The sequence below is a fragment of the Aotus nancymaae genome, unplaced genomic scaffold, assembly GCF_030222135.1.
Source record: "Aotus nancymaae isolate 86718 unplaced genomic scaffold, 86718_ANA_hifiasm-v0.15.2.pri h1tg000022l_1, whole genome shotgun sequence".
Lineage (NCBI taxonomy): Eukaryota > Metazoa > Chordata > Mammalia > Primates > Aotidae > Aotus > Aotus nancymaae.
In genome coordinates this window covers 1,307,534-1,322,258 of record NW_026988435.1, presented here as the reverse complement: position 1 = coordinate 1,322,258, position 14,725 = coordinate 1,307,534, and positions in this window count along the sequence as shown.

The window sequence follows — 14,725 nt, the reverse complement described above, 5'->3', positions numbered from 1 at the left end:
ACCCCAGCCACCATCTCAGCGTAGAACCCTAATTTGACAGGAGGTAAACAGCAGACAAATCCAGGCACCTAGGAGGGTGGGGGTATCTTGTTCCCATGAATAGCAATATTGGAAGGCTGACCCCCAAGGGCATGGTTTCATCATCAGCCTCGAAGGCATGGCTTTCTGTCTGGCACTGGCAGCGGCCACAGCACCACAGCCAGGGCGAAGCAGCCCGGATCCCCTTCAACTCTTTTGACCAAAGCACTCTGTTTAAGACCTCACTTTTCTTCTCCCACCTGGAAAATCATATTGCTAATGCTAATTTAAAAATGAAGATAAGTAGATTGATTGATGAACAAATCCCCATAGAGCAAAATTCTGTATGTGACAAAAAGATCTCCACATCTGGGGTGACAGTCTACTTCAAATGACACCAAGAACATCAAAATCCCTCTATATAAAAAGAATGGGAACCAATAGAGCTCATGAAAATGCTGCATCAAGAAAAGTCAACAAATATATACTTTGTGGTAATTATGCTTGCAGAGAAAGAGAAAAAAACAATATGAACATATATGGTTATACAGATTTAAAACCCACAGTGTCATAAAACCCCAGGACACAGGATGAGTCAGCATGCACTGCAGCTGTGCAGACAGTGCTGGGAGGTTGTGCAGTGGGACCGGAGGGCAGGAGGGGCCATCGAGTCAGGTCCAAGGCCATTCACCTTGTGATGCTGGCAAAGTGTGTGAGTGGGGAGCCTCTATGTTCTCTACTGTAAAATGGGGATGACAATACTTCCTTGTGGGGTTGTGGCAATGAAGTTACTCAGCACAGAGCTTGGCATGTGGTCATAAGGACAAGTGGTGGATGATAATAATGTGTTAACAGTAGGCATCATTGTAAGATGGGCCAGAGACCCAGTGTGAAACATCTAGAAAGGGCTCTTACAAATCTCCAAGCACATAAAAGTCCCTAAAGACAAATGGTGAAGAGTTCACAGTTCACAGAAATGGAAGAAACATAAATGAATGGATTCAGTGAATATTAGGGGAAGAAAACTGTTACTAATTAGTGATGAGCACAAATTAATGTAACTATCAAACACCATTTTGACAATGTTTTAGAAATTATTGAGAATTCAGAAACACGGCAGAAACAGATGCTGGCTCCTACAGTTAAGCAGGAATATCCAGGAATTCCTGATGGTAGTGCAAATGTGTTTGATTATTTTGGAAGACCATTTGGTAATTCTTAATAAAAACTATTGTATGCTATGCTTTGATCCCATCATTCTCTTCCTGAGAATGAAATAATTCAAATTAAGAGAAAGGTATCCTTATAATGAGACATGTAGTTAGAATTATGACAATAAAAATAAATTAACATCCAATAATACAGAAAAAAATAAAATAATAAAATAAAATACAACCTCATTGTATCTGCAGGTGTGGACTGCAGGGAAGGCTTGGAGATGTAAAATCCTCTCTCGATGCTATGTAGAGAGAGGACAGCCTGCCTGTGGACCTGGCCCTGCTACTCACAGCCTATACAACCCTGCACATTTTATCCCAGAGTTTAAATCTTTTCTGTTCTCATATCTCTTATTCTGTCAATGAACCTAGAGCAGGACATAATTGTCTGTTCTTCTTATGGAGGGGCTAAGGAACAGGAAGAATGATAAGGAGCAAAAAGTGGGGCCAGGTCATTTCACAAAGAGCCCTGGGAAATGGAAAGGTTGTATATTCTTTGCTGAGCTGGAGCATCAGTGACCTTCCTCTATTTTCTTGTGAGTTTACAGGAGTTGCAAAGGCCCAGGACCTCCCTGTGGCTTTTAAAACCAGGTATGTGGGCAATGCTCAGCAGAGACTGAGGGCCATGGCTGGGGTACCCTGCAGCCCTTTCAGGCCTGGCAGCTGCAGCCTTTAATTTGGGGACTATTATGGTATTGTTGGTATTATTCAGGGTTTGGGCTTCAAGAGAACCTGTGATGATTTCTTTGTTATTTCACAGAAATTGGTTTGAATGGTTGGCATGTAATGTCATGGCACTGGTTCTCCTGTGTTTGCCCAATACCTTGCCAGGTGAGCCAGGCAGTGGGCGGGCATGTGGTCAGTGTGCTGACCTGCAAACACCACCATCCACACCTCATGCTCTTGCTCAAGAATTTTCCCAGGCTCTGTGCATGTGTAAATTTGCAAAAATAACAAAGCAGAATTTCAGTGTTTGTTCTCTAAATGAGAATAAGCTTCATGGTTTGTTTTAGAATGAAACGGCAAGGGAGAATTTTGATCCTGTGGAATTTGGCTAAACTTTACAGGAATGAGCGGCCTCTGCACTCATACACTCATATTTGCCATGTTCTTGTCTCTCTGCCTCTCACTTTTGAATGACTCCTGGAGGCAGAAGCTCCTGGCTCCTACTCCTCAGATCCTTTGTGTGATTTCTGGCAATTTTTTTTTTTTTTTTTAGATGGAGTCTCGCTTTGTCACCTAGGCTGGAGTGCAGTGGCACAATCTTGGCTCACTGCAACCTCTGCCTCCCAGGTTCTAGCAATTCTCCTGGCTCAGCCTCCTGAGTAGCTGGGATTACAGGCACATGCCACCATGCCTGGCTAATTTTTTTGTATTTTTAGTAGAGATAGGGTTTCACCATATTGACCAGGCTGGTCTTGAACTCCTGAACTTGTGATCCACATGCCTTGGCCTCCCAAGTGCTGGGATTACAGGCATGAGCCACCACTCCCGGCCAATTTCTGGCAAATTTCTAAAGCTCACATGGATCTTGCTTTCATGGTCCAGGAACCCACAGGGTTGATCCCTGAGGCCTGTGCTGCTCTCCGGGCACCTGTGACACCCTGCTCCGTCTTTGCTTCACCTCTGAGTAATCACCGTGCACTCACCCCATTGTCTTTGGGGGCTGGTTTTTGTGGGTGATAGAGTGCATCATCTATGGGATAAAATCTTTCATGTGTGTTTGCTTATTCAGGATGCATTGGTGACCAGGCTGTGCTCATTCTGGCTCGCTGAAGGTATGTTATCATCCTGCCATGGAGCACCCTGTTCTAGAAGGAACAGAACATCAGGGACTCCCTCCCAGGCCCCTGTTCCAGGTAACCACAGCTTTCCACAGGAACAAAGGTGCAGACTGAAAGTAAGGTAAACGACAGGGCCAGGGCCTACATACTGATTTTTTGAAATAATGAGGTGGGCACTTTTGAAAATATTGAGATATAATTTACATAATTTGAAATTTACAGCTGGGCAAGGTGACTCATGCCTGTAATCTCAGTACTTTGGGAGGACAAAATGGGCGGATCACCTGAGGTCAGGAGTTGGAGACCAGCTTGACCAACATGGCAAAACCCTGTCTCTACTGAAATACAAAAATTAGCTGGGCTTCGTGCCATGTGCCTGTAATCCCAGCTACTGTGGAGGCTGAGGCAGGAGAATGCTAAAGTGGAGGTTGTAGTGAGCCAAGATTGCATCACTGCACTCCAGCCTGGACAACAAGGGCAAGTGAAAATTTGTCTCAAAAAAAAAAAAAAGATAAAATTTACCTATTTTAAGTTCACACAATGAATTTTGGTAACCGTATGCATTTGATAACCACCTGACAATGAGATACAGAAAACTCCATGACCCTCAATGTTTCCCTTGAGCCTCTTTGCAGTCGCTGCCCTCCCCTTGGCCTCAGTCACCAGTCTATAAGTCCAGTTGTGCCTTTTCTAGTCTATCATATAAATGGAATCAAGAAGTGTGCGCTCATTTGTGTCTGGCTTCTTGCATTCATCATATTTTGGAGCCTTGTCCATGTCACTGTGCGATTCCTCTTTATTATTGAGTAGTAATGCATTGTACGGAGGTGCCACAGTTTGGTTTTTTATTTACCAGTCGGTGGATATTTGAGTTGTTTCCAGTTTTGGGCAATTAAGAATAAAGTTGCTATAAACATTCATGGACAGGTCTTTGTGGGGAGTTCTATTTTCATTTCTCTTTGGTTAATATAGAGGAGTGTGTTTGCGAGGTCACAGGATAGACATATGTTGAAACTTTGTAAGATGATGCAAAACTCTTTTCCAAGGTGGCTATACCATTTTGTATTCAAAATCAACACTTTTAGCCTAGAAGATAGAACTGGCCTTCCTGAAATCCATGGGTATCTATCTGTGCAATGGCTTTAGAGACGTTTTATTGCCTCCCACATGTAATTGAGTTGCTTGGCTTTTAGGCAAAAGATAGTACCATGTCTATGGATGAGATGACCCTAGTTTTGAACTCTGGGTTTTGTAAAAAAGGTTGCATTGTCCTCCTCCCGAGGAAGGCAGATACATCCGCCACAATGCACGTGAGTCAGGTCTCCTACATGTCCTCTGAATCAGTTTTGCATATACGCCTCTAATGGTAGTTTCAAGTTCATCCTGTGTTGAGATAATACCTGAAGGTGAGAGGAAAAAGTATCTGTGGTTGTCAAATCGGGTGGAAAGTGATTAATCATGGAGACATTTATGGCATGCTGAACTGTTTCCTTTCCTGACCTTTATCCCATGTGTGTTAGAGGCAGGCAGGGTCAAGTTTAAATCCAAGCTGACAAGTATCTGAGTCTAAGGAAGGTTTCTGCTGAATACTTGGCTTAGAGTCAATAGCTCTGTGTCTCACACCTGGTGAAAACTGACTCCCAGTTTAAAGAAACAGCATGGGAGTGAAACACTTGCTGACTTGGCCTTGGGCTACAGCTTCTTGCAAGGGTTTTAGAACCAACACACCCTTTGGATGTGCTGGGGGCATCCTGGTTTTTGGCAGCCCTTGAGTCACAAACCCTGGAAGTCCTTTACCTGCAGTGTTTCTGTACCTTTGGGAGTGCATTATGGCTGTTTCTCTTAGGGTCCTTTAACCTCTTCCTCAAGAGGCAGCTTTGTCATCTTGAGCTTGCCTATCTCATGGCAGGCATAGACTCATGCCTGGGTGTCCCGTTTTGTCCCCACATCATGTGATTTGTGCGACTTAGCCAGTGTTACTTACTTATCATGGGGTCCAGGGTTATGTTTAGGTGAGCCTCACTCCATCTAAACTGTGTTTAGGGGGAGGGAGGGTCTCTATTTTTTCATTTAGAAAAGTGACTAGACACCAGAAAATGCCATAGATTAAATATATGGGCTACAGCTTGTTTTCTGAGAATGTCTGGGGGTCCTGTGTTAGTACCAGAAGACCCTTTGAGGCCCCATTCCCTCCACCCAGTGGGCACACAGACCTCTGACCTTCAGCATCAGGTCTCTCTTGGGGTCAGCTTCTCTCCATCTTTCACTTCTTTTCTCTTCCTGTCACCCCTGCTGGTCACAGCGACAAGGTCCCACCAACTGCGGTATGCACACTGGCAGGCCTTCACCTCCCTTAAAATCCAGCTCTTGAAATCCCTGCAAGAGGGCAGCCTGCAATATCACCTAATTTGTCTTTAATCTGATACTCCTATGATAATCCCAGAGAATAGAGTGGCCAACTGTACACATCCTGGATTACTCAATAAAGAACATGATGGGAAACGGCAGTGTTTTTCTGTTTTAAAATAAGTAGGTTTGGAGGGAGCTGGGAAACTGCAGGCTTTAGTTACAAAATCACTACAATTGTGGGAGACACATTTTCTTTCAATTTTGAAATCCATTGGACAGGATATACAATTTAGAAATAATTTGCAGTTAGAGAAAGGCACTTTGATCTGAAAGGGGGCGTGTCTCCTGGTTGGAAAGGGTGGTCCCAGGGGATGAGGGATCGGGCCCCAGGTGAGCTTCATCTTTTTCTCCTCTAACTTCAATGTGGCCAAACAGAGCGGAAAGTTATCACATAGAAGAAAAAAGTCTGTGTTTGTTTTTTTTTTCTCTCACAAGGAGAAGCAGGCATGTGCTGGTTGAGAAGGTGAAGGCTCACCTGTGGCAGGCTTGCTTCAGCTGGCTGCAGACCAAAGGCCACACAGGGGCTTTGGTCACCAAGGGCGGCATGATGAGTGGCCTTCTCCTTGCTCATGCAGCTCTCTTCAGCAAATTTCTACTGAATGCCCACTCTGTGCTGGGTACTGTGCCAAGCATGCAGAATGCCAGGACCCAGAAGGACCTGTTAGAGAACCACAGGACCTGTTAGAGATCCACAACTGGTAGCTGCCAGTCAGTGGTAAAGGTCCAAAGGTTGGCCTGGCCAAGGAGGAGCTATCATGAAGGGCTCTGTGCAACAGGGTCTTGGATGGTGCAGTGGGAGTGTGTCAGCAGAGTGGAGGGGTTGGGGGAGTGAGCCCAGATATGCAAGGGCATGGCTGGGCCAGGAGCCCTGGGTCTGGCCTGGATCAAGGCTCCCCTGATGAGGCATCGGCAAGTGGGCTTGACCGGAGGCAGAGGGATGACCAGACACAGCCCTGCAGAGATCAGCCGAAAGTGTTTGGATGCAGGGCATCCGGGATGGTTCTCGAGGTGAGTGTCTGAAGCCTTGTTTTAGACACATGTGCCAGAGGGTACCAGCCTCCCCGCAAGCCCTCCTCCTTTCTCCTTACAGGTGAGGCAGGTGTTGTGTCTGCCTTATATTCCTTCTGCAGGCTTCTATCTGCCAACAGAGGCCTCTATATCTGTCAGCTCTCAGAATGTCAGTCACATGCACTACGACCTGTGTGTGTGTGGGGGGGTTACATGTGAACATGTCAGCTATCCATGGCAGGCTCTCCTCTGTTCAGTGTGAGTCTCCAGGCTGGGACTTGGGAGCACAAATAATCACCACCTACATCCATCTTCTGCATCTCCCTTAGCCATCTCCAACTAGACATACCTCAGCCTGAACTCTTTATCCACATCCCTTTCCAGCTTGCTCTTCCTCCAGCCCCTCCTGACCCCATCACAGGAAAAAGCCATTCCATTCTCCCAGTTACTCAGGGTGACAGCCTTGAAGTCCTCATCGATGTCTCTTTCCTCTCACACCTGACACCTGACCTGTGGCCATCCTGTTGACTTTCCCCTTGAAATACATCTAGAATCAGCCCCTTGTCCCCACCCCAGCACTCACAGTCACATTACAACCAGTCTGCACCCCAGCAAGTGCTGCCCAGTGAAACTCCCTGCTTCTCCCCTTGCTCCACACGTGTCTATTCTCAGTAGCCTTGAAGAACAAGTCAGGCTATTTCACTGTCCTGCTCAAAACCATCAAATCATTTCCCATTTCCTTCAGAATGACATTCAAAGTCCTTTCCAACATGGCTCTGCATGACCTGTGGTGCCTCTGTATCCTCATCTCTGACTCAGTTTACTCCACCCCTTCTCCTCCTTCACCAGACTCCTGGGCACTCCTTCATGAGCAGCACGCACCCACCCCAGGGCCTTGGCACCAGCTGCTTTCCCTACCCAGAACACTCTCCTTCCCACATCTTCATGGCCAGCACTTTCACTCCTTCCAAGTCCCTTATCAGAGAGGCTTTTTCCATCACTTTGAATAAAACAGAAACCTGCCCTACCATCCTCTTTACCCTTTAATGAAACCTGCTTGGGTTGTTGTTGTTTGTTTATTTTTTACTCGTTACCACTTGACATTACTTCTGTGGGAATCCCCTTGCTTTTATGGAAATATGTAAGAGTAAAGAACTTCGTCTTATTTTCTGATTATCCCCAGGTCCTAGAACAGTGCTGGCATTTGGAAACTGTTCAGTAGGTATTTGCTGAATAAATGAAATGAATTACCCTGTAATTCATTGTGTGTTTGGAGGGACTGGCATGGGAGGGTTGGATTCTATGGTGGTAATCTTGACATGACATAGTAAAGGTATGGAATAGAGGAGTGCCCACAGAAATGCAAAGGAAGGGTGACTGAGGGAGAGGCCTCCAGCTCAGATGTTGCAGGACAGGGATGCTTGCCTGGCAATGCTTTGGATGACTCATTATAAGCACTGTCCTCCAGACTCAGGATCTGTGTTAACCATAGGTTTTCATATGCTTCCTGGGGTCCAATCAACTCCCATGCCAGTCCCTTGTTCCATGATTCCAGGCCCTGCCCCAATTCCTTAGCCCTCCTTCTGTAACCATAACCCAAATGTTGAACTCTCTTTAAAACTAAGTGGGAAAAAGACAATGATGGATAACATGTAAAGAAGTACAGAGGTACCAGTTTGTACCTGGGTGTTCAAATTTCTTTAAATTTTGCTCTCAGTTGTACATGGCTATTTGAAATGAGTAATTAATATTCTGCTTAGTTTTAAATATGCAGATCTTTTTCATGGCACTACATAGTAAATCTGTGCTTTGCTTGTCTGCTATCTGTGTGTTTAGCTTCACACCAGTTTCGGTCATGAAGCTACAGCTCAGGCATTCCCATGGACTTCCTAGAAGCTGCCTTGCCAGCAAGGTGCCTAAGAGGTGTCCAGAAAAAGTATCCAAAACTTGGAAATAGGGAAAGTGGATGACTCTATGCCCTTTAAAGTCCAAATCAAAGCATTGCCTATTAGATCCACTCAAGGATTATTTAAATCTCATGGGGAATGTAGCTTTGCTTCACATACTGTTTACTAGTAGTTGGCTGCCTGTCAACTTGTGAGAGCTAAGCTGGATACAATTTTGTCCAGTACAGATGCAAATGATTTCCTTTCTTCCTTTCTTTCTTTCTCTTTATTTTTCTTTCCTTCTTTCTCTCTTTCTGTCTCTCTTTCCTTCTTTTTCTCTTTCCTTCTTTCTCTCTCTCCTTCCTTCCTTTCCCTTTCTTTCTTCACTTCTTTCTTTCTTTCTTTCTTTCTTTCTTTCTTTCTTTCTTTCTTTCTTTCTTTCTTTCTTTCTTTCTTTCTTTCTTTCTTTCTTTCTTTCTTTCTTTCTTTCTTCTCTCTCTTTTCTTTCTTTTGACTGGGTCTTATTCTGTCACCCAGGCTGGAGTGCAGTGGCCTGTTCTTCACTCACTGTAACCTCTGCTTTCCAGGTTCAAGTGATTCTCCTGTCTCAGCCTCCCAAGTAGCTGGGACCTCCGGTGTGCACCACCATGCCTGGCTAATTTTTGTATTTTTAGTAAAGATGGAGTTTTGTCATGTTGCCCAGGTTGGTCTTGAACTCCTGAACTCAAGCAATCCACCTACCTCGGCCTCCCAAAGTGCTGGGATTGTAGACATGAACCACCGCATCCAGTCAACTCTTTTATGTTTAAATCAACCAAGCATGGTTGATTTTCTTCAGGTTCAAAACATTACCCAAACGTTACAGTTATATTGTGCTATAGAACACTAACCAGTTTTGTATGTAACTTAGCAAACTTTTTTCAGCATTCTTTCTGACATACAATACATCTGTGTTCCTCAAATGCTTTGAGAATCAGCCTTTCCAACCTATGGGTTCCCTCCATAATGAGTTAAAGAATTGTGCTTGCTACATGTATGAGGGTATGAGAACCAAGATCCTAATATTTTGAAAATGATGTTTTGATGGAGGAGATAAAAAGTCTCCTAAGCTAGCTATACATACCCAAACCTACAAAATGATGTCAATTACCATAGAATGTATATAAAAGATGTAACCTATTCCCGCCCTTCACCCCTGATTTCTATTTTGTTAGCATGTATTTCTCAGGAAAGATTGTTCAAAAGGTAAGGAGAGAATGCCATTCTACCGTTCTGCCATTTCAAGTTAGACCAGCCATTTATCTCTGCTTATTCACTTCCTGTTTTCACTTGCTAAATTTATTTAAAGACAATTTATTAAAGAAAAAGTTGTCTTAGAAATGTGAATTGTAAGTTGTTTTACAGATGTGGTCCAGCAACACGTCCTGGCCTGCACCTTGCCACATCTGTAATTAAGACTGCGGCTTTGTTCTGCAGGAACCCATTCTCCACCTTTGCCTGGGGGTCTCTGTACTTGACCTTGCTGTTTGTCTGTGGCGCTGAGGTGCTGGTTGGGAATCAGCAGATGCCAGTCCTGGTCTTGGCAAAGCTGCTGCGAGGTGTGGGGCAGAGGCCTGGTTTACCTGGTATATCACATGCCCTTGATTTCCCTGTGGTTGGTGCTCCTGATTCCGCTTCAGTCCTTGCTGTATATGCAATTTACACCAAGGTTGCAAACAACTGCAGATTCCTGTGGGAATTAGTTTTTTTCCTTAGGGCCAATATGAAAAACTTACCTCCTTAGTCACCTCCTACAGATTTGCAGACAAGTAGGGGAAAGAAATGGATAAAACTTAAAAAATGGGAAAATGTTATCCAAAGTTGGAAATAAGAATAGAAGGTGACTCTATGTGCTTTCAATGTCATACTAGGAGAAACTGCTTTATGTCGCACCACTATTCTGGATGGAGAAATCTGTGGTTGCTTTAGTCATGGAGACTGCATCATAACTAGGGTTGTCCTTTTATTTTTGAGATGGGTGTGAGGGGGGAAGATAGGGGTACAGCATTCTAGAAATGGCCTCATGTTGTATTTCCTCAGGTCCAAAGTTGAAATAGGTTTCTGTTCTAAGAACCTTTAAAAGTGATTCATTTCTTTCTAAAATCATTAATTGAACATTAAAAAACATTGGTAAGAAAAACTGAACCTTGAAGGGTTTGGGTTATTCTCTAGGTCAGTGAGCTTTAAGTGTCTGTGGCTCTGAAGCTCCATGGGTGGATGATAGCAGAAGTCAGTGCTCTGAGTGAAGCTCAAAGAGGAGCTGATGGATTTTTCTGCTGGGGAAGGCCTGTGGCTGCACTCAGACAGAACCGGGCCAGGTGGGGTGGGGCACCATCACTCTCAGTTCACAGACCCACTCTGATCTTTGAATGGGTCTGTCCTGAAATAATGGGGAATCCTGGAACATGCTGCTTTGTGTAGACACTGTTTTCCTTTGCAACTTGTGAAGGTATTTGCCTCCTGGGTTTCATTTAAAACGTCTTTTTTTAAATTTTTTGCCAGACGCTTTCACTAGGAGCAACATCCAGGAAGCTATGTTTCTAATGTACCATGTTGTGCTTCCTGGGCAAATGGGCTTGTTTACATTATTGACTCAGTTCAGCGGAAAATATTACTCTGATTGGGATGGAGATGGGACCATTCTGAAATAACTACGAAAGTTTACCTGTTTAGGTGGTTCATAACTTCTTGTGTTAGTCACAGATGAGTTTTGAAAATTTATACATAGTGCAATAAATGCTGGTTTCTCTCCCCTTCCTCATGCCTTCCTGAGGCCTATATGTGTGTATCTCTAACACACACACATGCACACACACATACACACATGAGGATATATTGTATATACAACTCAATGCTACAAAGAAGCCCTTTTAGCAGAAGAGCACACAGGAGCTCCAGTAAATTTTGGCATTGTGATTGTCATGTGGCTGCTCTACACTGAGGCCAGACCACAGTGAGGGCCTCCCTCCTGCACCCAACCACATCAAAGAGGGGCAGGGGTCACAGGGAGCAAAAGAGGAGTTTTCTGCCATCACCTTGAGAGGTTGACCACAGGATCTTGGCTCCAAGGTCGGGGTGGGGTTGGTGACTGGTGCCTGCGGATTCTGGAGCGGTTGGAGTATGCAGTCCGCTGAGAAGTAGAGCACGGTCCTGTGTGTCCATGTGGACTCCAAGGGTGCACCATGGTTTGGAAGGTCCACTGGAGGCAGAGTGCTCAGTGATATTGCCAGCCAGTCAGATGTGTGTAAACAGCATTGTGAATGGAGAACATTCTTCGACCTTATTCTAGCACGTTCTTCTCCCCTACCTAGCTTCTTATCCTTCCCTATCTACTCATCTATCTAGCAATGCCTTAAATGAAATAATTTATGATTGAGTCCCATGAGGCTCTTTTTTGGAAGCTGGATTTAGTGAATAAGGCAGACTCCTGTGTTTGGATAGGCTTTGCCTCTTGTTATTCAGAAGGAATAGCTTCTTCCCAAGTTGGTTGGTGACCCCAGCTGAGGAATGAGTGGCAGATGAGTGCCAGGGAAGACCCCTAGGGGGAATGGTTGGAGGTAGCTGTGCCAGGGATGAAAAGAGTAGGGTGGTGATGAGGGGAACACAGCCCCTCTTGCAAAGAAGTGGGTGTTTGAAGCCAGTGGGTGACTATTTTGTGGCAATGTTGACTCCTTTGGTCATACACTGTGGCCTTAGAAAGCCAGCCCTACCTCTCTTCCCTCAACTGATTGTGCATTTTGTGTGATGAGAACACAGTCTTCTTGAGAAACACTTCCAGGGTAGGCTCATTACAAAGCCTCCCCCAGTGTTGAGAGCAGGGGGAGCTGCAAGGCCCCGGGCTTTCCATTCTGTAAGAGTTGTGGGTGTTAGGGGTGGCTGCCAGTTGTGAGAGCTCCATGGGTGGGGACTCTGTCCCTCAAAGCCATGCACTCAGGCTTGCCTATTCTAGTGTCTCTGTGGCATACACAAAGCTAAGTCTCTCCAGGAATGGGGAGCTCCAGTGGGAAGGATATGGAGTTTGAATGCAGCATCTGCTCAGGCCTGAGGGGAGTCAGACAGAATCTGGTGAGAAAGAGGCCACTGAGTGATCTGACTTCTCCTCGTCTGACCTCGATCATTTTTCAAGTGAAACTCAGCCCGGCCCTTAGGGGCATCCCCCAGCATCCCAGTCACCTGTGAGTTGTGATTCCCTCTCAGGACTTTGGGTAAGGTAGCCAGCAATTAAAAGAAGCTGCTTACAGACCGGGCATGGTGGCTCACACCTATAATCCCGGCACTTTGGGAGGCCGAGGCGGGTGGATCATGAGGTCAAGAGATCGAGACCATCCTGGTCAACAAGGTGAAACCCCGTCTCTACTAAAAATACAAAAATTAGCTGGGCATGGTGGCACGTGCCTGTAGACTCAGCTGCTCAGGAGGCTGAGGCAGGAGAATTGCTTGAACCCAGGAGGCAGAGGTTGCGGTGAGCCAAGATCGCGCCATTGCACTCCAGTCTGGGTAACAACAGTAAAAACTCCGTCTCGAAAAAAAAAAAAGAAAAAGCTGTTTACATCATCTTCTTAATTGTGTAGTATTGAAAAAACTCTTTATCAAAAGATCTTTATGATAGGCTGGGCAAGCTGACCCACACCTGTATTCCCAGCGCTTTGGGAGGAGGGAGGATCACTTGAGCTCAGGAATTTGAGACCAGCCTGAGCAACATAATGAGACCCTGTCTCTATAAAATATGAAAAAAATTAGCCAGGCATGGCTAAAAACCATCTTTATGACAAATTGTTAAATAAGAATATAAGTGATGGAATGATATATGTATCAGATTTTTACCTGTATGTATGCAAATATACAAAGTGCTGGAAGGTTGTGCATGAAACCATTGACAAAGATGGAGAGTAAAGAATTTTACTTTTTTTATTCTATAGGCTTTCCCCCTAACAAAGTTTCAGAAATTCTTTTTTTTATTTTTTGGGGACAGGGGCTTGCTCTGTTGCACAACCTGGAGTGCAGTGGCACCATCATAACTCACTGCAGCCTTGATCTCCCAGGCTCAAGCAATTTCCCCACCTCAGTCTCCCAAGTAACTGAAACTACAGGCAGGCGGTCACCACGCCTGGCTAATATTTTACTTTGTATAGAGACAGGGTCTCACTATATTGTCCAGGCTGGTCTCAAATCCTGGCCTCAAGGGATCCTCCCACTTTGGTCTCCCAAAATGCTGGGATTACAGGTGTGAGCCACTATGCCCAGCCAACAGATATCCTTGAAAATGTGATTTATTATGTAATAAAAACAATAGGTACTCTCCTTACCATTTGAAATGTCTCAAAATGAAAACCTGATTCTACACTCTAACCTTCTGTTGCATCTGACATGAAAAGAGTACACAGTCTCCAAATGGCAAGTTTTCTCCTTAGCCTTGTGGTCCTCAGCCCTGGGCTGTAACTCCTTATTCCAACCATCTCTTTTTGCTAATTCCTTCCATCATCATGGGCTTCATTCGTGTCAATTCCTAATCAAGCTTCAGTTTTACAAACCCAGCCTTTATACTTTGGTGAAGAAATTTTGGGCAATTTCCCACAATTTGGGAGAAAGCATCTGGAACACTGCAAACTCGAAGAACGAAGAACACCAGAGGAGTCTGATGATGTTTTTGATTTTTTTCTTAGTTCTTTTCTGATGCTTTATCATGATAAGCTTTTTTTTTTTTTCAACCATGCATTGCCTTATTCTCATATACTTGGATTAAAAAAAAAGTTACTAGATTTGTATAAGACTGTTCTGACTATGGAAATTCTCTTGAAGTAGTTTCACCACTTAACCATTCTCTGTTGATAAACTCATCGCAACCAAGTTCTTCTGTTAGAGGACTGGTAGCTTCAGATGCAGGCAGAGCTGTAGTCAATGTTAAAATATCAGAATCCATCCTCCAAGGGTTTCTCTGTTGTTCGGTATCAAACGCTGCTTCCCTTGCTCTGCAGGCCTCCGCTAATCACCTGTGGCCTTCTGCAAGTCCCTGCATTCTGCTTGGGGCAATCGGGTAATTAATTCCTAAGATGATGACAAGTGGGTGATGGAGGCAGAGATTAGGCAACACAGCCAGCTGGGAAGTTCGGGGGCCCAGACCTGGGCGTGGCCTCTGCACCCTCCTGCCTGACTGCTCTGATAACAATCAGATGGCCCCTGAGTGTCAACTGGGTCTTCCCCAGCCTCCTCAGGCTGCACCACCTGGGCTCCCACCTTCCTTGGTCTCCCTCTACTTGTCTCCCCAGCGTTAGACCACAGGGTCAGCTGAGCCTCTCCTGGGAACATTGGAATAACAGCAGCACGGCTGAGTGCTCACATGACCTCACATGTCCTGCAGACCTTT